Source organism: Fukomys damarensis, unplaced genomic scaffold, assembly GCF_012274545.1.
Source record: "Fukomys damarensis isolate Sample0158 unplaced genomic scaffold, DMR_v1.0_HiC HiC_scaffold_28, whole genome shotgun sequence".
Taxonomy (NCBI): domain Eukaryota; kingdom Metazoa; phylum Chordata; class Mammalia; order Rodentia; family Bathyergidae; genus Fukomys; species Fukomys damarensis.
Genome location: NW_022900940.1, coordinates 31,207,219 through 31,233,744, shown reverse-complemented (window position 1 = coordinate 31,233,744; position 26,526 = coordinate 31,207,219). Strand labels below are relative to the sequence as shown.

At 34.5% G+C, this 26,526-nt stretch overlaps 1 protein-coding gene and 1 pseudogene across 1 annotated transcript in view; both read right to left on the bottom strand.

The window, feature by feature from the left end:
* Positions 1–26,526, bottom strand: part of Znf385d (zinc finger protein 385D) — an 867,824-nt gene that overhangs the window by 441,808 nt on the left and 399,490 nt on the right. The window lies entirely within an intron of this gene.
* LOC117283605 lies at positions 3,175–3,714 on the bottom strand (annotated as a pseudogene).

Sequence of the window (26,526 nt, the reverse complement as noted above, 5' to 3'; positions counted from 1 at the left end):
GTGTGTGTGTGTGGTCAATGGAGATTGAATCCAGGGCTTTTTTACATTGGGACGGAGTCTCATTACTTTGCTAAACTGCCCAGGTTGGGTTCTAACTCATGATCATCCTGTCTCAGCCTCCCAGATTGTTGTGATTACACTGTGTGCCACTATGCCCAGCTATGTCTTGTGTCTTTATCTAAGTTTCCATTTTGTTATCTACTAGAATAAAATCCTGTACATTAACCTAGCATGAAGTTGGTTCTCGATTCTAGACAGTGGTGTGTTAGAACCAGCTGGACTGACTTGTAATTTTTTAATTTTTCAGGAAGCACGTAAACCAGCTATACAAAACAGCCAATATTTAAAAATTAGATTATAGAGCTGGGTGTGGTGGCGCACACCTGTAATCCCAGCACTTGGGAGGCTGAGGCAGGAGGATCTCAGTGAGTTTGAGTCCAGCCTGGGCTACATAGTGAGTTCCAGGTCAGTCTCAACTACCTATTGAGACCCTGTCTCAAAAAACAAAACAAAACAAAAAAAGAAAAATAAACTAAAAATAAATAAATAAAATAAAAATTAGATTATATATTCTTACAATGAAATTATATCAAAAACAGAAGTAAAAAATGACTAGAATTCAGAAGGTCCTTTTTTACTGTTTCACTTTTATCTGCTTTTTAATTAAACTTTTATTTGTATTAGTACTTGTTGCAGTACATAATGATTACATTCATCATGGGGAGTTGGTACATGTATGTAACACACCACAACTGTTCTTACGTGCTTCCTCCACCCCCAGGCAATCTCTTGACTCTCTTCCCCACTGCAACAGATCTATCTCTTTATTTCTTATTTGCTTTTACTGTGCTCTTTATTTATACTTAGGGTTTTTACATATATTATAAACCATACAATATTTTAGCTTGGACGTCTGATTTAATTCACCTAACCTTATGGTCTCAAGATACATCCATTTTCCTACAAATAACTCAAAAGTGTCCCTCTTTATACCACAGTAATATTGCACTGTGTATAAAAACCACAACTTCTTCATCTATTTGCCTGTTGACAGACATACAAGCCACTCCCAAGATTTAGCTATCATGAGCTGCAATGCTGTACATCTGGCTATGCATGTGTGACTGCTGTATGATACACTGAACTCTTTCTAGATGATACCTAAAAGGGAAATAGCTGGGTCGAGTGGAATTTCTATCTTTAGTTTTTTGAGGGCTTTACACACTAGCATAGTGTGTAAACCATAGCAGTTTTACTAGTTTACATTCCCATCAACAAGGTAAAAGGGTTCCTTTCTCCCTTCTGAAGCCTTGCCAATATCTGTTATTTTTTAATTTCTTGATTTCTGGAGTAAGGTGAAATATATTCTAATCACGGTCATTTGCAAGCTACCAATATATCACTGAACCTGGAGTTAGGGATATACAATGAAAGTTATTCTTCAATAGAACAGATTTAAAAATTTTTTTTATTACTACATGTTTGGAGTATATAACATTCACTTTCCTCACGTGGAAATGGTACCTTTATAACACATTTAATTCTTTTTTACACCTCCTTTCTCTTCCTGTGCCTTCCTCCATCTCTTGAGCCCCTCCCTACTTAAAAAGTATCTTTCTACTTCCTGTTATCTATTTTTTATTTTCCTCTTTATTTAATTTTGTAATTTTGTAAGAAAGCCATGTAATATTTAAGCTTGTGTGTCCGATTTATTTCATTTGACATTATGGGGTCAAGATGCATCCATTTTTAAAAAAATAACTCATTTATCTTTCTTTGTGGTGGAGTATTACTGTAAATGGTGGAGTACTGTATGTAACTACTACATTTTCTTTACGTATTCATCTGTTGATAGATCATAAACTGCTTTCAAGATTTAACCATCATGAATTGTGCTATTACATTCCAACCATGGGTAAGCATGAATCCTAAGAACATATTATTTATATGTATACTATATATGATTTATATGTATTATACACTGTGTCTTTACAGTGGAAGTATTAAATAGTGGTGTTTTACTGTATATATCTCTTTTTAACTCCAGGCTTTATAATATATTGGTAGCTTGCAGGTGACCATGATCAGAATATACCACAGAAATCAACAAACACTACAAATAAAGACTAATACATGTTTATTTCTATTCCAGAGATGATGAAAATATGATCCTAGAGACAAAGCTAACCTGGCTTTTTTTTTTTAAGTTTTACTAGAATTTAGCCACATACATTTATTTTATACTGTCTATGATTACTTTTTTGCTATAATACCAGAAGTGGGTAGCTATGATTTGGATACTGTACGGTTCACAAAGCCTAAAATATTTACCATCTAGACATTTAAATGAAAAATGCACCTACTTTTTTCTAGATTAGAAAAAGGGGTAGAATGGGTGTTAATTTAAATAGCATATGCAGGGTACTGCATCTGTCCCTATTACATTGAGAATAGCACAAGAACTGAGGAAACTTCCTATCAGTAATCTTAAACTATTATTCAATTCAGTAAGGAGGTTAAATGAAGTTTCAAAATACATTTCTGTCCTTTTGGTCTTACTGTACTTGTTAAAATAAACTAAAACATCAATTAATATGCATGTTCAACTTCTATGATGTGACTTCCTTGCTTGATCAACAATAATCACATTTCATTATATAATTACTAGCTTTAGCATTTTAAAAGATAGTGGATTCCGGGAGATCACAAAGCAGATTCTATGATTAAATGTTTATTAGGGAAAGAGTTAACGGATTGATATATGTGTGTGTGTATGTATACACATACATACACACACACGCGCGCACACACACACACACACACACACATACTTGTCAAATCATGGTGAAATTGTAACCATAAGTTGTCTATGGATACTATGATTTGTTAAAAACCAAGAATGCAAAAAATATAGGTGAGCACTATTAGAATGTGTAATGAAGAGTTTTATATTTTATTTTTTCAGAATACAAATATGTTCATTGTACAAAATCAAGACTTTTGTGTTACACAGTTCACTAAGACTAAAGAAAGGCCAGATGATTTTTTAAAATCTTTCAAAATATTTCACTTTCATTTCTTTCCTGCCTCCAAGCACTAAAATGCTCTAACCATATGTAATGAAAACACGCACCATACGTAACACCAAGTCCTTTAAAGATGACTATCCTAGTGTTAGTTCTTGGCACAAGTGATCTTTATAGCACAGGATGGTGTGATTTTAAACCCAAAGCATCCCTGGCCTGCCCATCATTTTGAAATTCCACAAAAGTAGTATCGGCCCTCCAGGTACCACATGTACCTCCTTAAAACTGGAGAATTAAGGAATCAGTATGGATAACCTCATCGTATCAGTCTCTTGTGGTAAATTATTAAGGAAGAAAATAAAACTTGGAGATTAATCAGAGACCTAAGACCTGGTACTGCATTTCCTTCCTTGGGTATTAGCTGTTGGTGTTTCCTGGCCAGGCTTTTGTCTGCAGTTCTGCAGTCTGTTCTGTAGTTTAGAACTTTTCTTTTGTCTTTGTCAGCAAAAATGCCATGAATTTTAGATATTATATCTGAATCTGGTTTTGCATACTGATTTCACACTGGATAAAATGGAAATCCTTGTAACTGTCTCAATGCATTTGTGGACGAGCCCAATTGTGCAAATATACCAAAGGCCTGACCTCACATCTTCATAATCTTTAAAGCCACAATACCTACCACCATAAATTTTTTTTAATATTCTCATTTATATTGTTGATAAATTATATGATTTGGTCTGATATCCATGTTTGGGTAATACAAACTGTATGTAGCCCATAACTTATTTCTTCAAAGTATTTCTTCAACTAGCCTTTGCACCTACTCCAGTTTCTTTCAGCACTGAATGGTCTCACCATACAGCCAAGGAGGCTGCCATGGTGAGGTACAGGGCACTCCAGTCCACCAAGGCTTACACTGCCTCTGGTAAGAACCACAAGCCATAAACAATTATATTTTAAATTGAGCGCTATACAACTTTATATATATGTGTGTATATATATATATAATATATATATATATAAACACACACACATATAGACACACACGTCTATATATGCATATATATATTCATTTTCTGAGAAAACAAAGCTACACACACAAAGACAGAAAGAGAAACAGAAATTTAAAGGAATTTTCCTATATGACAGTGAGGCTTAGTAAGTACAAAATCTGCAGGGTAGTCTGGTGGACAAAAGGTCCGGTTGCACTTATAGTCCAAAACATTCCTCACAGTTCAGGGAGGTCAGCCTTGGTTCTATCAAGACCTTTAAACAATGGAATGAGTTCTAAAATCATCTACTGCCTAACATAAAATACACTAATGTAAATTTTAATCTAGTCCAAAGAATGTCTTCCAGCAAGAGCAGAGCAGTATTTGACTAAATATCCGAGTGCCATGAACCGTCCAGTTGACATGTGAAGTCAGCTATCACATACAATTTTTTCTTGGAATACCAGTGAAACATCAATGACACACAAGGAACATGGCCCAGGCCCAACTCTATCTTTGGAGGCACTGCCTATTTCATTCATTCATCTTGTTATGGTGTAGTTGGAGCTGAACAATAAAAGAAGCTCTTCCCTCCTCTGAGACTCACAACATGCAAAGGATATTGTTTTGAATTTGCTACACAAGGGCTGCTGATTCAGTAACTGGGCCTGTGTGTGACTGATGATTCATAACTGAACAACCTTCTGAACTGAAGTCTGCGTGTTACATCCTCTTTCCACCCTCCCTGTGTATCTGTTTCCTCTCTGAGCATCATTCTTCACTGATGTCCCTGCAACTAGCTCTGGCTTTTATCTTTTCTAAAGAAATAAAGTTTCAAGTGGATGTGGGATGAATAGTTCAGAGAAACCATAACAATTTGTATACCTGAGTCTTGCATAAGCCTCTTTCAAACCTTGGGATACTTTCTTATCCATATGGACTTGAACTGCGATGAAAGAAATGCAGACATGGACAGCAGATACATATAGTTCCGGAATTCCCTCTGGTGATCATTTAGCAAAGACCACAAAAAGCTGAGGAAATCTGTGTTCAAACAGATAATTAGCATTGCCCCTGCACAGTAAACTGAACAATGAGTTATGTAAATACGGAGGGGTTTACCGGGGATCAAACTCATGACCTTACATTTGCCAGGCAGGCATAATGCCACTGAACTAAATTTCCAGCCTTATGAGTTGTGTAATTTTTAAGGTTCTTCCTACCTAATGATGCTGACTTAATCATAGCTATAGCTATGAATGAAAGGGAAGGGACCCTATGGATCTCTCTCCACATTCTCTCATTCATTTCTGTGCACCCCCTGGCTAGAGGTCTGTTACCCCCATTCCATGCCACACTCTGAAGAAAGTTGGCAAAGTTCTTTTCCTTCATCACCTCTCCAAGAGTGTCCATCGAGGAGCAGCATCTATTGATCCTTTATTATAGATGCTTTAAGTTGCGCCAGTTGTGCTCCCTACTGGCTAAAATAAATGATCCCTCTTTTCTGGAGCTCACATAAAAATTTTACCTTTCAGAAAGTTTTAGGAGGACAGGACTTCAACTTGGATTTCTTCATTTTGTAGAATAACAATTTCTTTCACATACTGAAATGTCTTTGAAAGATGATTGTTTTTTGTAGGTCTACTCTTACATATAAGCGTTTGTAAGTATGTCACTTAGTTATCTCCTATCAAAAACTGACTTCAGAAATCATTCAAGAAAATTGAACTTTGTTGCCGAATGGCATCATTTATGAAAATGAATGTAGGAATGAACAAGGACTATTTGTGGGTGAAGAATTTAGAAGAGAAAAAAAGCAACAACTAAAACCTAGATCTTTTTTCAATTTAGCAGGTTGGTAAATGCTACTGATTTAAACAAAACAGCATTTTTTCATTTTCAAAACATTTTTGTATTTATTATAAATCATCTGCCTTGGTAAGGCAACAACTAGCAAAATATTTAGTAATTGTTCTCCAGAAATTTTTTAAGGGGGCAACAATAATCAAAGCAAAAATAAAATGTGTAATAATGTAAGTAACAGATTCAGCATAAGAAATGGAAATTATATAAATTCAGTTAAAGTGATTAAGACATAGTCTGGGCTCTGAAGAGTCCTAATTAATGAACAGACAAGATACTCTTAAAATATTTACCTTTTCATATATCATCCATGAAAAGAGAAAAAGTGTGTTCCTAATAAGTTTGAAAAACAAGTTGAAATAACATTTTTAAAAAATTATAACAAAGTTCTAAATGGGTGAGTTATTTCAACTAAAAGAGTATTAATATATTGTAAAATAACTCAAGCATTTTTGTAAGAAAATCACATCATTGTGAACCGAAGTATTTTCAAAATGAAGTGATTAAATGCTTAGGAATCTATTTCCCTTTTTCTCCCGTCTTTTATTCAAACTCAGTAATTGTTTCTCTCTCTTGTGAAAGAAAATTTCCTAAATGTTTTCAATTCCATCTAATTCTTTCTCAATTGTCTACATAGTAAAATTCTGTTTTAAGTATAATAATTTAAATTGTATAGCTTCAAAAGTTTCAAAAGATAGTTAAATAATTATGTGGAGTTTAAATAAGTGAGCTAGTGCTAATCTTCAGATTTTGGAGTGTTTAGAGTAAAAACTTTTATACTGTGTTAAACTGCAAAGATAGGAAGTAAAATATGGGGTCAAGGAAGAGACCTAGTATCCACTACCATTTAATAAAGGTTGGAAGGAGAGCAATGTTTTTGCAATTATATGGAGAAAGAGAATGGTGTCTGAGAATGTAGGAGAGTTCTGAAACAGGAAGAAGGAGCTCATAGAGGTTCACAAATTTTCACAAAAGCCAGATACTTTCAAAGCAGAGACTTGAATATCAGACAGATCAAGAGTAACTTCTTCCAGGACCATTTTCTCTGTTGCTGTGGAAACAGACGACAGTTACTGATTAAAGACTAAGTCTCATAACATGGACACAAGAAGTCTAGTGACTTTTCCAGGAAATTCAAATAGAGAATAGGGAAACTACAGAGGTAGAGAACGTATATAACTGAATAATAGGATGTTAAAACCAGGTCTATTTTCTCATATCACCCAAGACCTCAAATTAATAACAAAAAGGTAGTCCCGAAGTAGGGTGTCACTTCCCCTACACTGTGGTTGCTGACAGCTGAGTCTGTATTCCTCTCTGTGCAGAACTTGTTCAAAAAGCAGTACTTGCAAGATGCCATCAGAAACACTGCTTTATTTCTCCCACAGCAATCGGAGAAATTGAAATCCTACAGTTGCTTAAGCATGCTCAGGTAATTTCTTTTCAGAGACAGTGGAAATTGTTATGAGTCCCTGTGACGTGGAATGGGAGACACAGTAAGGCACTTTCAAAGCCTGATAAGCGTAGTTTAGAGAACAGAAAGAGCAAGCTCTGACCTTGAAGGTAGCTTATAGAGAAGCAAGGAGCCAAGGCTGCTTGTGGCACCAAGGGGAATATCATAAACAACTGCAGCCCTCAGACTCCCTAGTAAAGGTATCTGTCTCCCAGGGAGCAGATGGAGAGGAGGTCTTGCACCTCTGCAGATATTGACACAGATGCTGCCCACAAGAATCACCTGGAAGGGCAAGGGGATCTTAGTGGCAGACCAGGGAGCAAAGGCCCTAATGGCTTGGCCTGAATCAGCACTGCAAGCATACAAGCCATTAGATGATGGAAATTAGGAAAGGACAGATGGAAGACAATCTCAACAATGGCTGTACTCCATGAACCCACAATGTCCCTCACAGAAGCAAGATGCGTCCTCTAATGTCTACGAGGCCATCAGAAACTGTCACTTTACTGTAATGACAATTGAATATGACTTTTAAACATTCCTCAAAAATGACTAAAAAGAGAACTCAATGAGACATTGATTTTGGCTTACATTTAACAAATTTTAGCCCTTGCATGTTTGGCAACATGATAGAAAGGCCGAGACAGAGGAAAGCTGCTCACTTTATAACAGGCAAAAAGCAGAGTGAAAAGGTAGCAAGCAGGGAGGAAGACACATTTTTCCAAGGCATGTCTCCAGTGACTCACCTTCCACGAGCTCCACCTACAAGTACATGGAGCTCTTGGGAAACATTCCAGATCAAAACTGAAACATCTGGGAAGAAGCAGGACTGAGAGAACTCTGGAAGGCTCAGGTGGTACAAAAAAAATTATGGAAGACACAGAGGTGCATAAAAAAAAAACAAAAAAAAACCGCAGGTTGTTGAACTATGTCTTCTTAAGGCTTCAGAGGAAAAGCAAGGTGTGTTGGATTAAATATTCAAGCAGAGCAGCAGGAGATCTGAAGGGTAATGAAAGGAGTCAAAAAGAACTAAAGACTGTGGTAAGGCAAACCCTTATGGCCTGAACCTACACTGTTGAACTAAAAAAAAAAAAAAAATCAAACTCTTAAAAGATCCAATTAAACAAGGGTAACTGAAACGGACAGACACTTCTCAGGCAGAGTACCATTGACTAAATAAATACATGAAAAAATGATCAACATCTCTGGACATCAGAAAAGTACAACAAACTGAGATTCCACCTTATTCCAGAATGGGTATCATCAAAAATACAAATAACAAATACTGGCAAGGCAGTGATGAAGGGTGGGCATGGGCTTATAGAAGGTACCCATCTACACTGTTGGTGGGAAGGTAAACTGGTACAAACATTATAGAAATCAGTATGGAAAGCTTCAAAAAAATTCAAATAGACATTCCATTTAACCCAACTATTCTTCTAGGTATCTTTCCAAAAGAGTTAAAGACATCATATCCCAGTAATACATGCATATGCATGTTTACAGCAGCATAACTCACAAGCGTTAAACAGGTGAACTGATAAAGACAATGCTGTATTTATGCATAATAGAGTATCACTCTGCCATAATGAAGGATAAATTTAAGTCATTTATAGGAAAATGGATAAACATTGAGACCATAGTGATAAGTGAAATAAATCAGACACACAAGCTTAAATACTGGATAACTTCCTACTATATGAGAATCTCAAAGTAAAAATAACTTTAAAACCAAATAAAATAAACAACAGCAAACAGGGAGATAGATCTCTTGCATATGGGAAGAGGATCTGGAGATGGAGGGAGGTAGGAGAGACAGGAGGAAGGGGAGAAGAGGAATAAATAGAATTAAGTACATGTACCTATTCCATAAGATGAATGTAAACATTATGTGCTGCAAACATGTACCAATAAAAAAATATAAAATGAAAAAGAATGAATGCTATGAGTGCAAAGAAGGAGAAAATGTCCAGCCAATATTCTGACTCAGTGGTTGAATTAGCTTGATCAGGCCCAATGGCCTTGAAATTGCCTGAGATATTAATTAATGAGGTAGTATTCTACCATTACTACTAAACGTTGTATTTCTAAAATTCTGGAGACAAAGTCATTAAAACTTTTAAAATTTCAATTTATTCCCCAAATTCAGTAACCAATAGAAAATTAACTGTCATTGATGTGATTTAGACAAGTTCCACTAAGTTGGCTTTAATAGTCTTTTGAAGTAGAGATCCCAGCTGATCTCAAAATACCTAGTCAAAAGTGTACTATCATCAGCAAGATAGATACTGGTCTTCTTGTGTGCATGCAAAATATTCTTCTTAACTATGGTTCATGTATCTTTTCAATTCAAGGACAACTGAAAAGTTATTGCAAAAATTAATGTCTAAAACTTGTTAAATGAGGAAGGAAGCATTCTGAACAAAAATATTAAAACAATGAAAATAAAAATGCCTCAAAAATGAAGCTTTCTTTTGATGACTGAGATGAAAGAATCAAATTTTTAGAATTTAGTTCAGAAATGCTTGCCTCAATTTTAACTTTGAAAACCAGGAATTTGCTGGGTTAGCAAGGAAAAATCACAGAAAAAATATAGTAAAGTGACTGTTTCAGATTAACCCAAACAAATTTCTCAAAGATCTTTGAGGATGTAACAATCCAGAAAAATCACTTTCAAAATGTACTTTTATCTTTAACTCAATTTTGCTTCTCAAAATAGACATGCTTATGCTTTTCTCTCATTAAATTTAAAACTATTATTATCCTCAATGGTTTAATTTAGTGACACTCTCATTACTGTAAGCATGGCTTCTCTCAAAATACACTCAAAGAACTACCAAGATTAAGATTTATTGGTTTCCTACCAAGCTCTATTCATATTCAAGAGAGCTAAAACTAGTTTTTAAGGGAGTTTAAACTTAAATTAAATTTAATTTAGATAATAGTGGCTCCCTTCATCAATTTTCATACTCCTTTTCCCTTACTTTTTACCATAATCTTCCAAAGTTAAATTCTAAAAACTGTTAATTGCACAGCAAGATAAACCCCAAAGTAAAGTAAAAAAACAGTGTTTTTCTAACCACGGGCTGTCACCAACTAGTGGATGATGAAATCAACTTATTGCCTTTTGTTTTACAAAGTGAAATAGAACAAAGAACAGCATAATCACATTATAAAGATAAATATTATTTTTTTAAAGTTTTATTATATGCATGTATCTGTAATTGGTATGTAAAATGTGTTTTAAAAGAACAGATTCCAATCAGAAAAGTTTGAAAACACAGCAACAGAAAATGATAGAGTTTAGAGCCAAAGAGGCCTAGTCTGAAACTCCCCGCATAACACTAAGTCACAATTTCTCAGAATCTTGTATCTCTCATCTCTCATCCACAATGGTAGTAAGAACTTCAGTTAGGGAAGTAGAAGACTATCAATATCATTAGAACATTTTTAACAAATGAAGAAGAGGTATTTGAGAAAATTCAATATCCGTAAGATAAAAATGGAACAAAGTGGACATAAAATAAATTAAATATCAAATGGTTTATCTTACATGAGAAATTAAAATATAAATAATATAAAGAGAAAAATAAAAGCTATATGATAGGAACTGGGGGGTAAATTTTGTGGAAATGAAAAGGGGACCTAGGCATGGTGGAAACAGACTAGTAGGAGGGGAGGCACAGTAAAAAGAATTACTTTGATGAATATAATTATTATGTATCACAAACATACACTAATAAAATGAAGTAAATGTACCTCAACCTGTAAAGGTCATATATAATAAGCTGACAACTAGGATACTAAATGAGAAAAAGCTGAAGGCTTGATAAGATCTGGAAAATGATAAAGTACAAAGCACTGGAAGTTCTACCCAGAGCAATCAGGCACAAAAAGGGTATCAAGGGCTCCGGGTTAGAAGGGAGGAATCAAACTGTCATTTTTTGTAACTGACATGACTTAACGGACAGAACACCATAAAGATTCCACACACGCGCACACACACACACACACACACAAATTCTTGGACTTTTAAAAATCTAACAAATCTACAGGATACAAATGAAAATTTAAAAAATAATATTGTTATACTGACTGCAAATTACCTGTTGTAGAAATCAATCTTGCTTCCAAATAAAACTTCCACGTATGTTGACAAACACATGTAATCCCAGCACTTGGGAGGCTGAAGTAGGAGCATCCTCACAAGTCTGAAGTCATCCTGGGCTACACAGTTCACATCCCAATCTACATATTCTAGTCTAGCCTGCAATACACAGTCAGATCCTATCCATAGTTAAATAAATACATAAATCCCAGGAATAAATTTAACCCAAGAGGTAAAAGATTTCTACAATAAAGTTGATAAAATACTGATGAAAGAAACTGAAGCAGAAATGGAAACCTATCCCATGTTTATGAACAGGAAGAACTGTCAAAATGCCCAGGCTGCTCAAACTGCAATAGTCATTGCAAGAATCTCTTTCAAAGTGCCAATGATAAAAACAAGACTGAAATTTACATGGAACCATAAAAACATCCCAGTTAATCAAAGCAAACAAGCAAAAAGAAGAAAGCCAGAGACATTACACTACCTGACAAAAATATACTGCAGAATCATCATAATTAAAACAGCATAGTATTTGCATAAAAACAGACAGACCAACCAGTGGAACAGAAAAGAGAGCCTAGAAGTAAAGTCATATATCTACAGCCAACTGATCTCCAACAAAGTTGCTAAAAACACATTTTAGAGGAAGAATGGTCTTTTCAATTATCTGTAGAGAAAAGTGGATATCCACATGAAAAAGAATAAAACTAGACCATTTCTCACCAAAAACAATAAACTAAGATGGATTAATGGTACAAATATAAGATCAGAAACTCTGAATATATAACTTAAAACCATAACACAAACATTTCTGGATATTAGACTGGGCAAGGATTGTTTTGGAACAAACACAAGAAACAAAAGCAAGAGCAGACAAATAAGATTAAATAATACTTAAAAAGCTTTTTACAACAAGTAAAGCAGTCAATAGACTGAAGGGACAACATATTTGATGGAGGAAAATATTAACAACTATGCATTTAACCAAGATTTAATACCCTGAATATATAAGGAACTCTACTCAACACTAATAATAATGATAATAAAAACCTGATTAGAAAATAGTGAATAGAATACATAGACATTGCTTAAAATACATCCAATCATCCAAAGAGTATGTGGAAATGCTCAATGTCACTAAATCATCACAGAAATGCAAATCAAAACCACAAAGAGTTATCATTTTATCCCAGTAAGAATAGTAATTATCAAAAAAGACCAAAGCTTTTGGTGGAGTTTTTGGGGTCTTGTATGTAGATGATCATATCACATGTAAAGACTGATAATTTAGCTTCTTCTTTGCCTATGCAGATTCCATTCAATTCTTTCTCTTGCCTGATCGTTTTGGCTAATGTTTGGAGAACTATATTGAACAAGAGCAGCTGTAATGGACATCCTAGTATTGTTCATGAATTTGGTAACAAGATAGCTTGCCCCATTTCTTATTGTGTTGGCTGCTGGTTTGTCATAGACAGCTTTAATTGCCTTGAGGCACATTTCGTCTAAGCCTGTTTTCTATGCCTGTTTTATCTGGAATGGACTTTGGAATTTGTCAGATTTTTTTCTGGCTTTTTTTTTTGGATTTTTTGAGACAGGGTCTCACTATGTAGTTGAGACTGACCTGGAACTCACTATGTAGCCCAGACTGGTCTCAAACTCACAGCAATCCTCCTGTCTCAGCCTCCCGAGTGCTGGGATTACAGGCGTGCGTAATCAAGCCCAGCTTTTTTTTTTCTTTCTGTTAATATGATCATGAGATTTTTGTCCTTTCATCCATTTATGTGATGGATTCCCTTTATTGAGTTGGGCATGTTGAATCATCTCTGCATTCCTAGAATGAATGCTACTTGGTCAAGATGTATGAACTTTTTTTATGATTTCCACCATTCTTTTTTCCAGTACCTCCTTGAGGACTTCTGAATCTCTGTTCTTAAAGAGTTTGGCCCTATTTTGATTTTTGGTTGTGTACATTTCTGGAACAAGAGAACAGAATGGAGGGTACAGAAACAACTCCTGGCAGTGTAAAGTGGTACAACCACTACAAAAATTAGTCCGGAGACTCTGTAAAAAACAACACTACAATTTACAATTAACTCAGACAGCCATTTTTTTGAAATAATTAAAAAACATCATATTACAGCAATACATACATATCCATGTTTGTAACAGCATAATTCATAACAGGTAAATCTTCGAAGTGGTCCTTCTATCAACACATGAATGGTCAAGGGAAATGTATTGTTTATGTAAAATGGGTTGCTACTTTTACATAATGACTGAAATAAATCAGACACGTAAGCTTAAATAACACAAGGTTTCTCTGATATGAAAAACCCAAAATGTAAATAAAGGGAAAAATAAAAGATTGATAATAAGAGCAAAGAAGCAAGAGATGTAGGGAGGGAGATGCAGGATAGGGAGATCACATAAAAGAGGGGAAATTGTAAACTGGGCACATGAGGAATGTGATCATTCTGTACTACAAACATGTATAAATATATATGTATATAAAATATAACCAAAAAAAGGACCAAAGCTAACAATTGCTGGACCAACTACGGAGAAAAAAAAAACTTTGCACACAGTTGGTGGGAATGTATATTAGTGAAGTCATTATGGAAAACTATCTGGAATTTTCTCAAAATACAAAAACAGAACTACCAGATGATTTAGCAATTCCACTACCAGTTATACGTCTAAAGGAAGGAAATCCGGATGTCTAAGAGACATTTGCAACCTAAGTTTATTGCAGCATTATGCACAACAGCCAAGAAAGAGAAACAACATGTCAACCAAATGATACGTGACTAAAGAAAACACTTTACCTTAAATAATAGAGTACTACTCCACCATAAAAAGAACGAAATCCTGTCATTTGTCACAACATGGATGGAACTAGAAGACACTGTATAAGGTGAAACAGGCTAGGCAGAGGTATAATACCATCTGATCTCACTCACACATGGAATATAAACAAACTGAGCTCATAAAGGTTCAGAGTAGAATGGTGGTTACCAGAGTCTGAGGAAAACAGAAGAGGAGGAAACAAGGAGACGGGTTGATTAACACGTGTTAACTTACAGCTAGATAAATTCTGGGGCCCTATTGCACAGTAGAGTGGGTATAAATGACAACATACTTCAAATTTTTAATTTTAATATTTAAAATATTTTAGAAAAAGGGATTTTCAATGTTTTTTCCATTAAAATATGGAAAATGTGAGTAGATATATTCACTATGACAACAATACACAAGGTACCAATGTGTGGAAATATCTCATGTAATTTCATAAATATGTGCAATCTTTGTCAGTTAAAAATAAGCTAAAAGGTAAACAAGAATCATGAGAGAAGAAAATGTAACTGACACAGAAATACCTCATATCAAATATGAATTGCATATTTATATAAGGAAAGAAGATCAGGAACAAAATTTAAAACACTGGTAAAAAGAGTACCACATACAGAAAAGTGTCTTGCACATTGCTGCAGGGCTGTTGACCTTTAATCAGTGCTCATGTCATCAACCTGTTTTACTGTGCTGGACGACAGCCTGGGAACTAGCACATGGGCTATGCAAAGATGAGTCACGGTCTCCATGAATAATATTTTAAAAGGCTAACTCATAAATAACAAGCATTTATGTGAAATATAACTCTTCAAACGTCCTGTTATGTCCTCAAATAATTCTGCACATAGAATGATTTTCCACTAATCTCGCTCAAATTGGTGATCTTAAATAGTAAAGCTGAAAGTTGAGCTGTGCTCAGAGTACCAATGGTTTTCTGAAGTTTGAAATTTGCTTCATACAGAACTTTCAAACTGAGAGCTGGTAACACTGAGAATTCTCGTCTTGTTATATCTAGCTGTCTTTTAGAATTTATTTTATCAAAATCACTGTGTAAATTCTAGTACCTAAGTAAGGCAATCAACTGGGCAGACTTTCAGTAAAATTACTTGAGATTGAATTTAGTTTGTATTTCAGTCATCCAAAAAGAAAGTTATTTTTATTGCACAGAGTAAATAGCTTAATCTATCAACCTTAATCTGCTCAGATAGTTTATAAAAGGAATTTTAATGCATTAAAAACTTTTATCCAGACTTAGCAAACTCAACAAGATACAATGAAAGAATGTTTACATGTATGTTTACAAGCAGATATATATTTAACATTTTAAAGTCCCTCAAATTTTTGAACGTGCATAATAATGCATATTATATCATATGTTAAAATCACCAGAATATCTGATTTTTTCTCTAAACAATATAGCAATGCATTATCTCCATAGTAACTAAAGTTTAAAAATGCTCAAGCCACGAAGTAAATAACCAACTTTTTGAAAAACATACTAACATTATCTTAAAACCTAGTATGTTATAATTAACCCATTTGCTTAATACATGCTCTTGGTAATTATGATTTAATAAATAAGTTTAAAATATTATTTTGTCATAAATGCAAAGAAAAACGGTTTAACCACTGCTTGATGCCAAAATATTCTGGAGTTTCTTACTTCTTTCCCATTTGATGTACCCTTTACTTTCCATACTGTAACTTGTCTTTTTCATAAAAACAAAATCTATGAATTTTATCTTATTTACTTTCAGTTGACAGAGTAATTTAATTGTTACCGTGGAACTAAAAAATTCACTTTATTTCATACCAAAAGACCTGCTTTAAAATTATAATTAATATAATTGGGGGAGTAATGATTCTCTAAATTCATGGAATATGGGCTCCCTCCAGTGGCTAATTTGTGTCCCCAAATCTGTTATGGCCTCTTAAACTACCAAGCTTAGTTGAAGCAATGATCAGCATTGTTTTCAAAATTGGAGTTTACATATTACAAGCAGCAATACGTACTAGGTAAGCATGGAACCATCTATTATTCATCTAGTTATTCATTTAACAAGAAATATAGAACTTAACAGTTATGCCACACATCATCCAAGCTTCACAGTTCAAGATTGGTAGCAATCTGTGTCTGGGTGCACAGGTTGAAAAGGGAACATGTTTACGAACAGGAATGAGCACCATGTATGTATTCAAACACAATGTGATCATAATGGTAGCGGGCATAAAGTTGAGTAGAGATGCTACAGAATAAAGAGCAGGTAGACCCAGGAGCTTTTCTCCTTCATCATATGTAGAAATCTATGGTTTGGAAGGAAGGAAATTCTAAGCAATGAGAGCAACACATTCAAAAGCAGGTTGGACTATATACAGAAAATGAAGTATTTCTGTGTGATTGACAGTTAACCTGGTATGAACTAAGGAAGTTAGGAAGATGGGAATGAGGACAGCAAGATTCCTACAAGTAGCTGAAAGATACCTTTTTGGTATGGATGAACAGCCAGACTGTTCTAAACATGGACAGAATTCCATCTGAGAAAAGGAAAATGGTATGTAGGACAGACTATAGCAGAGAGTGAAACCAAATTCAGGGGATAGAGCTAAGCTTTATAAAAGAACTAAATTATAAGAAAGAGGTGAATTATATAATTTACAAAATAAAAATACACAGAGCTGAATGATGGTAAGGTCAGTTGTATGCCAGAGCAAGGGAAATGGGTACAGGATTTCTCACAGAAGTCTAGTTTAAATTAAGTTCAAAACACTGTCTTATTTTAGAAATTATAATGATGTCCTTAAACTTTGGCTTCCTCTAACAATAATGCACATTTATGATTTGAATTTTGCAATCAGATACATGATTTTGGGAGAAATGAGGCATGGCCTAGAGTATCCCCCACCTACACACCCCAGTATATTTTGTGAACAAGGCAAAAGGTCCCTAACACCAGCACTTACGGAAGCATCTTCCTATCAAGGAGTTATGTGACTGAGGTAAAATCGTATGATTTTAAAGCCAGCTACCCATGGTAGCATTTTTCTTTTCTTTTTTTTTAAGCATAGAAAAATGACTAAATCAAGAGCACTGGGATTGGATTTTGGTTCATGTAAATGTTTTACTATGAAGTATATTAATCAAAATGTACAATTTTCCACTCCTCTGGCATTTAACTAATACTTTTAAGACCAATTATTGTGAAATACAAAAGGAACAATGCGTAATAAAGAGATAAAATTACATTTCAATGATGTTCAATATCACAAAAAAATTTCATTATCACTGCACAGAAAAAGAAACCTGAGTACATATTCATTATTTCATACCCCTGACATCTAGCATAATGGCACTCAACTACTCTAAAATAGCTCACTGTTATGGAAATTTCCTAGGATACCTATCTAAATATGATTTCTGGAGAGTTTCATTTTCATTGCTACTGGAAGATAAAGTTTGTACATAACATATAAGAAAATGTAGTTCATGCATTAACTACTCCCAGATTTTCTCCTCTGTATAGTTCAGTATTGTTTCAAATTACTTGTAGTTTACTAAGGAGTACATTTAAAGGACGAAGATCAAAAGATATACTTCCCATTTGCCAGAACTTGTAAAAGCAGTATCTCCAATCACAATGAATGTATCTATTAGGGCATTTTAGCTAAAAGTAATGCAAGCCAACTAAAAATTACCTAAACAATAAATTATTTTCTCAAATAATAAGAAACCTTTTTCATTAATGAACACAGATGCAAATATCCTCAACAAGTTACTGGCAAACAGAGTATAACAAATCACTGAAAAGTTAAAACATCCTGACCAAGTAAGTTTCACCTTAAGAATGCAAAGAAGGTTGAACACATGCCAATCAGTAAATGTAATACACCACATAAACAGAAGCAAGGACAAACATCACATCATCATCTCAATAGATGCGGAAAAATCCTTTGACAAAAATCCAACATCCATTCATGATAAAAACTGTCAAGAAATAAATATAGAAGGAACTTATCTCAAATTCACAAAAGCCATTTATAACAAATCCACTGCCAACATCATATTAAATGTGGAAAAAGGAAAGCTCTCTAAAATCTTCTAAATATTGGCCTAGATGGCCTGAAAAATAATAGTTAACTGCTAGAGGAATATAAAATTGTACATTTTAGAATTCCTCTAACAAGAAAAGTTCCTCTAAAGTCAGGAACAAGACAAGAATGTCCACTATCACCACTCTTGTTTAACATAGTATTCAAAACATTGGCCAAAGGAATTAGGCAAAATAAAAAAAATGAAGGGATATGAATAGGAAATGAAGAAGTAAAATTATTATTATTTGCAGATGACATGATCCTCTACATTTGAGACCTCCAAAATTCCTCCCAGATTCCTAGAATTAATAGCCAAATTCGTGATGTAGCAGGACAGCAAATCAACACACAAAAATCAACAGGATACCTATACACTAATAATGAACTCAATGAAAAAGAAATTAGCATAACAATACCATTCACAACAGTATTAAGACCAAGGAAGTGAAAGACCTCTACATTGAAAATAACAGTACTCTGAAAAAAAGGATACTAAAGAAGACATGAGAAAATGGAAAGATGTTCTCTCTTCTTGGATAGACAGCACCAATATAGTCAAAATGATCATACTTTGAAAAATTGATATGTTGATTAATGTAATCCCAATCAAAATACCAACATCATTACTCAGTAGATCTAAAGAAAACAATCCTAAAATTCATATGGAACCAGAGAGAACCAGAATAGCAAAAGCAATCCTGAATAACAAAAGCAAATCAGGAGGCATTACAGTCCTGGATTTCAAGTTATATTACAAAGCTACAAAAATACAGACAGTACCAGAGTAACAGACATGCAGATTAATGAAACAGAACAGAGGATATAAAAATACCCACAGGCATCTTCAGCTATTTATCCTTTGATGAAGAGATCAAAAACATACACTCAAGGAAGATATCCTCTTAACTAAATGGTGCTGGACAAACTTGATATCCACATACAGAAAACTGAACCTAGACTCATATATCTTACAATACACTAAACTAAAATAAAAAGGATCAAATATATAAATGTTAAAAACAAAAGTACTTAATCTGCTGGAAGGTAAAATAGGTAATACTCCTATTAAATAGGCTCAGGCAAAGATATTCTTGCACAAGAAATAATACCAAGACTCCACAAATTGAAAATCTGCTGCAAAGCAAAGGAAACAACCAACACAGTGAAGAAACCACCTACCAAATGGGGAAAATTTTTTTTTCAGTTGTCCTCTGGACAGAAGACTAACAACTAGAATATATAAAGAACTTAAACAAACAAAAAAACAAACCACTCAAAATAAAAGATTCAATCCAAAAATGGGCACCTGAAATGAACAGAAACTTTTCAGGAGAAATACATAGAAGCAATAAATACTTGAAAAACTGTTCAGCATCACTGGCCAAAAGAAAAATGCAAATGCAAACAACACTGCCATTCTATCTTACTCCAAAAAGAATGGCTATCATCAGAAATCAGATAATAACAAATACTGGCGAGGATGTAGGGAAAAAGGAATGCTTCTACATTGTTGGTGGGAGTGTAAAGCAGTACAACCACTACGAAAATCAGTAGAGGTTCTTCAAAAAACTCAAACTAGAAATTCCATTTGACCCAACTATTTCCCTTCTAATTATCTTCTCAAAACAGTTGAATTCATCATACTGCAGTGATACATGCATATCCATGTTTACAGCAGAATAATTAGTAACAGCTAAATCTTGGAAATGGCCTATATGCCCATTAACAGATGAAGAGACAAAGACAATGTGGAAGTACAATGGAGTACTACTGTGCTATAAAGAAGGATACATCAGAGTCATCTGTAAGAAAATGGATGCACCCTGAATTGGCACCTTGAGGCCATAACATTAAGTGGAATAAATCAGACATATAAGCTTAAATATCCCATGGTTTCACTTATATGAGAAACGCAAAACATAAGTAAATAAGAAGAGAGATCTTTTTTTTCAAATGGGAAGGGGAAAAATGGAGGGAGAAGGGAAGGAGAAGAAAAGGGCACTAAAACATTGGAAAAAAAAATTGAGGTAGAACTTTTGCAAATGGGAAAGGGACCAAGAGTTGGAAAGAGCAGGGAGGGAAGGAGGAAGGAAAGGGGATGAAAAAATTAAGATGCATTGTGTACATGTACCAACTCCCCACAATAAATGTAAGCATTATGTACTCCAGGTATGTACTAATAACAATAAAAATTTTAAAAATCAATATGAAACCGTACTGTAGCCATTTTCTAGACTGAATTATGCAGTAGTTTAATTATGACAGGTTTTCTCAGCTTCCATAGGCTTTCCTTTGATGGTGCAAAGGCAAGCATAACTCCAACTAACACATTTGCAAAGATGACATTCAAACACACACACACACACACACACACATTCTCTCTCCATTTTATCAGACAAGAAAACTGATCTGTGGATCCCTAAGAAGAGTTCTCCTCAGGTCACAGTGACCAGAAACAATTAGGAATGACTGGAACAAGCATGTGAGTATGTTTTATGCCCTAGGGTAGTACGGCCCTGGGTAGTGATGCCTAGACATAATTCTGCTTCTCATAACTTTTAGGGTATGGTAGGGGGCACTACTCGTAGCTACTGAACAGATACCAGGACTTTTATGCATTATACAATGCACAGGAGAGCATCATCCACAACATGATATTACAACCGGGTTGGGCAACTATAAGTAATTTAACTATAAGGATTTAGCTTACTTACCTTCCCTACTCAGAGTGTCTTTTGATATCAGGACATTATCAAGGTTCTACCTATATAAAATTAAGTTTTCCCCATAGGGTAAAATATCTATTGGATCAGTGGTTCTCTAATTTATTAGAGTTACCTTCGAGGGCTTGGTAAGCACATTTGCTAGACCCCATTTTCAGAAATTCGGATTTGATGAAGGGATTTAAAATTCTGCATTTTCATCAAGTTCCCAATGACCCTTACGTTTTTGGTTTACGTACTATGTTGAGCTCCATTATGCTGGATCATGTGCAGGACATTGTGATCCAGCTCTCATCGGATACTGACACTGAGCAACTACGTCGACCCCTTTGGGCTTCTACTTTCTCATTGGTTAAAGTAAAAAAAGCGATATAACAATGGTTTATTGCTGGATAATTGGTGCTTTTCATTTATTCTTAGAAAACACAGTATATCTGCTATACTATTCATATATTGCTTTATATTTGATTGCTCCTTGGCTAAATTTCCCATCGAAATGACGATTTCCTCCATGCTCCTAATGGATTGGTGTTGCACAACAGAAAGTCAGAAAAGTTGAGTGAAAAGTGATTCATATTAAGGAAAACAGTACATCAGTTACATTTCTTTTAAGCAGAAGCTCAAAACCAGCTAACTCATTCTCACAATGTCAAGTGCTAACGTATGTCTTTCCATCCTTTGGTCAATGACATGTGAAGCCAGGCATGGTGGTGCATGTCTGTGATCCTACCACTGCGGGAGACAGAAGCACCAAAATGGCATGGTGGAACACCCGCCTGGTGACCCGGTAGGGGGAGGAAGGAAGGAAGGAAGGAAAAATAGCTCAGTGGTCCTGGGTTCAACTGCCAGGACTGACAGGAAAAGGAAAACAAATTTTCAAAAACTATTTTAAGAGTTGGAGTAGCCCATTACAAAACAAGAAATACAAACTGCTAATCAAATGAGAAAACGATCAATACAACCCACAGAAGAAAGAAATCCCAACTAAAACAACTGTAACTTTCAATATTTTGACAAACAAAACATAAAACAAAAAAAGAAGATACTGTATGCTGGTACTTTAGGGGGAAATAATTGGAGCTACTTCTCACATCATTTAGTGAACTTAACTCCGGGTAGATACTAGAATCAAATAAAAATACAAATCAAAGAAAACAAAATAAGATCTTTACTGCAGCTATGAAAAACATGATAAATAAACAAAAAACATGATAAACTAGCTTCAAAGAGAACACCATTTTAGTTCAACATATATCATAGTTTGTTCCTTTAATATTACTGATTAGTATTCCATGGTCTGACTGTATTCCATGGTCTGACTGTATCATAATTGGCTTAATCATTCACCATTTAAATGATGATAGAAAGATTCTAGTTTGGGACAACTATAAACATTTACACGTAGGTTTTATGTTTATATAAGTTTTCATTTCTCTGGCATAAATGTCCAACAGTATAAGGTTACATACTGAACGATTCTACTTACATATTTTTGATATGATAAATTTTAGAAGAGGAGAACAAGTTGCAGATTTTGGTGGATTATGTCAAAGCAAGTGGTGGAGGAGGATTGTAGTGAGTATGGGTAACACGAGGAGCCTTTGTGATATTGAAACTGCTCAATATCTTGGCTACATTGATGTATACACAAACCTCTATATATGTGTTTAAATTGTACAGTAATTAATATAAACACACATCAATAAAGGGAAATGTAAATAAATCGGTGGATTGTATCAATCATCAATGTCCTAGTTATGATATAATATTACAATTTTATAAGCTGTTACCTTTGGGAAAAATTGAATAAGAGGTACCTAGGATCATGGTGTATTGTTTTATAACTGCATGTAAATCTACAATTATCTTACTAAAATTTTTAATTAAAAACTAATTTTTATTAATCTTGAAAAAAAAGAGAACACCATTATGACTGTTCATTAAATTAGGATGTGGCTGATAACTATAATAAAAGAAAAGGAAATAGATATTAGAATATTCATTTTGGGCTGGGGATTTAGCTCAGTGGTGCTGCCGCCTGCCTTACAACCGCAAGGACCAGAGTTCAATCCCTGGTACCAAAAAAAAACACATTCATTTAAACATATGAAAAGTGGTTAATATGCACAATCTGAAAGTGTTCATTTAGGTTTAAAAGAAAACAAAAGGTAGATAGAAATGAAAGGTAGATAGAAGTGACAAGTCACAGAAGATGAAAATAATGTAAACTAAACCAAGAAATTAAATCGAAAAAATAAAAATAGCAGCATTACGATGGTTTATCATAAAAAGCATACACACATATATACATACATTTGTAAAGGGAATCACAATTCCTGGTGGATTTTCACTAGATGTGTATTTTGCCATTTAGTAAAAGGTCTTCAGTGACTATAGCCTTGAACTGGTATAAAAGCTGGCTATTACTAATGTGCTCATGCCTAGTGCTTTCTGTGAATATCATCTAATTTAGTTCATACAATAGCCTCTCAGGAAAGCATTATTATCTCCATTTAAGGACAAAGAGTCTGAGTTTCAGAGAGGTGAAGTGACCTGCCCAGTTCTGCTTGACATCAAAGCTTGTGTTCCTCCTATTGTAATTCTGGTGTTGCCCTTGGATGATAATAATAAACATCATAAAGAGGAACATTTAGTGAACAGCAAGCGCTGTGCTAAGCAAACTACACCCATTATCCCATTTAATTCTTAATACTGTATTGTAATCTATTCCCACTTGTAAAACATAAAATTAAGAGAGGACATTCATGGTCATAGACTATTAAATGCTTGCCTACCTGATTCCTAAACTCATTCAATAAACATTTTTTTTTCTTATTTTCTTCTTTAAAACAGCTTCTTTTATTAGGAAGAAAGAAGCTAGGAGAGGCAAAGGAAAAACAAGTTTTCTATCAATAATGAACTGATCAGAGTAAAAGAGTCATCTGTATTTTGTTAGAGATTATGAAACTAATGGAAGGGTCTTATAGGCCTTGATTTAGCTCTTATCATCTATACAAATCATTCAACATCAAACTTTGATTTAAAATAAAATCTTCTTCATTAAATTTATTATCAGGTTAGTCCTTAAAGTTTGGAAGACTATTAAAGAGGTAATTAAATTGGATTTAGAAGCATCTGTCTCTCAAAAAGGACACTAAATCTGCATCTCTCAAATGATCAGTGATATTGAACATTTTAAAAATACATTTATCTGCTATTCGTGCTTTTTCATTTGAGAAATGCATCTTCATCTCAGATACCTATTTTTGGATTGACTCTTTAAATCTGGAGGGTTTGACTTCTTTCAGTTCTTTATATATCTAGATACCAGTCTTCGGTCTGAGGAACAGTTGACAAAAATGTTTTCCCACTCAGTTATTTGTCTCTTTATTTTGTTAGTGATTTCTTTTACTGTACAAAAGCTTTGTAATAAGATGAGATCCCAATTGTTGATTTACTGTAATATTTTCCATGCAATCGGGGTTTTGTTCATAAAGTCTTTGCTTATACCAATGTCTTGGAGAGCTCCACCTATTCTCTCTTCCAGCAGATTTAGTGTTTCTATTCTAATGTTTAGATCTCTGATCCATTTTGATTTTAGTTTAGTGCATGATGACATAGTCTAGTTCTAGTCTTCGACATATGGAAAGGCAGTTTTTCTAGCACCATTTACAAAAGACGCTTTCTTCCAGTGAAGGTGCTTGGCTCCTTTGTGGAAGAAAAGGTGGCCAAGTGTGTTTGGAGTGGTTTCTACATCTTCTATTTTGTTCCACTGATTGACAGGTCTGGAATTTTTTTTTTTTTGAGGGAAGATTGTTTTGTTTTGATTTGTTGTTTTGCCAATACTATGCTGCTTTTGTCATAGTAGCTCCATAGTATAATTTCAGGTCAGGAATTGTGATGCCCTCTGCCTTGCCTTTGTTGCCCAGAATTGTTTTCACTGTTCTGAGTCTCTTCTGGTTCCAAATGAATTTTAGGGATGTTTTCTCTAGTTCTGTGAGGTATGCTATTGGTATTTTGATTGGGATCAAATTTAATCTGTATAACAATTTTGGGAGTATGGCCATTTTTACTATGTTGGTTCTTCCTACCTACAAGCAAGGGATATCTTTCCATTTTCTGATATCCTTTTCAGTGTACTGTAATTTTCAAGGTAAAGATCTAAAACAACACTGACTTTCCATCTTGCTCTAGAAAAAATGGCTATTATCAAGAAATCGACCAATAACAAATGCTGACGGCACTATGGGGAAAAAAGGAAACCTCCACTATTCGTGGGAATGTAGACTGGTGCACCTGCTGCGGAAATCATCATGCAGATTCCTCAAAGAACTAGGACTAAAGGTTCCATTTGACCCAGCTATCCCCCTTCTTGATCACCCCGGAAGAATTAAAAGCACTGTACCACAATGTTATATGCACACCTATAATCATAACGCAGTTTGTAATAGCTAAGTCTTAGAAACAATCAAAATGCCCATCGCCCAATGAATGGATAAAGAAGATGTATTTTTTTATACAGTACTACTCAGACATAAAGAAAACCATTTATAGCTAAATGGCTGAACCTAGAGACAATATTCTTAAGTGAAATAAATTGGACACATGTGTAAATATCATGTTCTCTGGTATGAGAAACTGAAAGTGTATAATAACCAAAATATGGAACATATCGTGAAATAGGAAGAAAATGTTCAAATGGAAGGGGCACAAAGGAGGGTAAAGAGGAAAAGGAAGGAATAGAAAAGAAAAAAATGAGGAAAGATAAATGGAAACAAGGCTTTTGTGAATAAGAAAGAGAAGAGGGGCAGAAGGTAGGAGAGGGGGATGCAAAAAAAATAAGAATCAAGATATATCGCGTACAGGTACAAATTCCATAAAATGAATGTGATTATTATGTATATCTAAACTGTACCAATAAACTTAATGAAAAAGAGGATACTAAATCACCACCAACATATATGTTAGGCCTTAGTACATTAATAGTGGAGGTAAGATCAGAACAGGAAGAATAGCAATGCTTGCATCCCTTATAGAAATACCTGATGTCAGACATTGTCCTAAGGTTTAAAAACATACTGCCATTTAATAATCACAATAATTCTCCAAGGTTCATCCTTATTCCCATTTCACAGATAAGGGTATTGAACCTCAGGATAAGAAGATAAGATGTTGAATCTTGGAGTTGAGATTTTATTCTCTACCTAGTTCAAAAACTCATAATCTCAACCAGTAAGCTAAATTACAAAACAGGTAGCTCTGTAGAAAGGCAAGAGTAGGAAAATAATTAGGACGCAAATTGACACAGGAAGATCTATTGACAGGTTATTTACGGATAGAGGAAGGTAGGAAAACTTGAATAATAGGTGAAAAATCTTGGAAGGAAGACACACATAAGCCTAAAACCTACTATTAA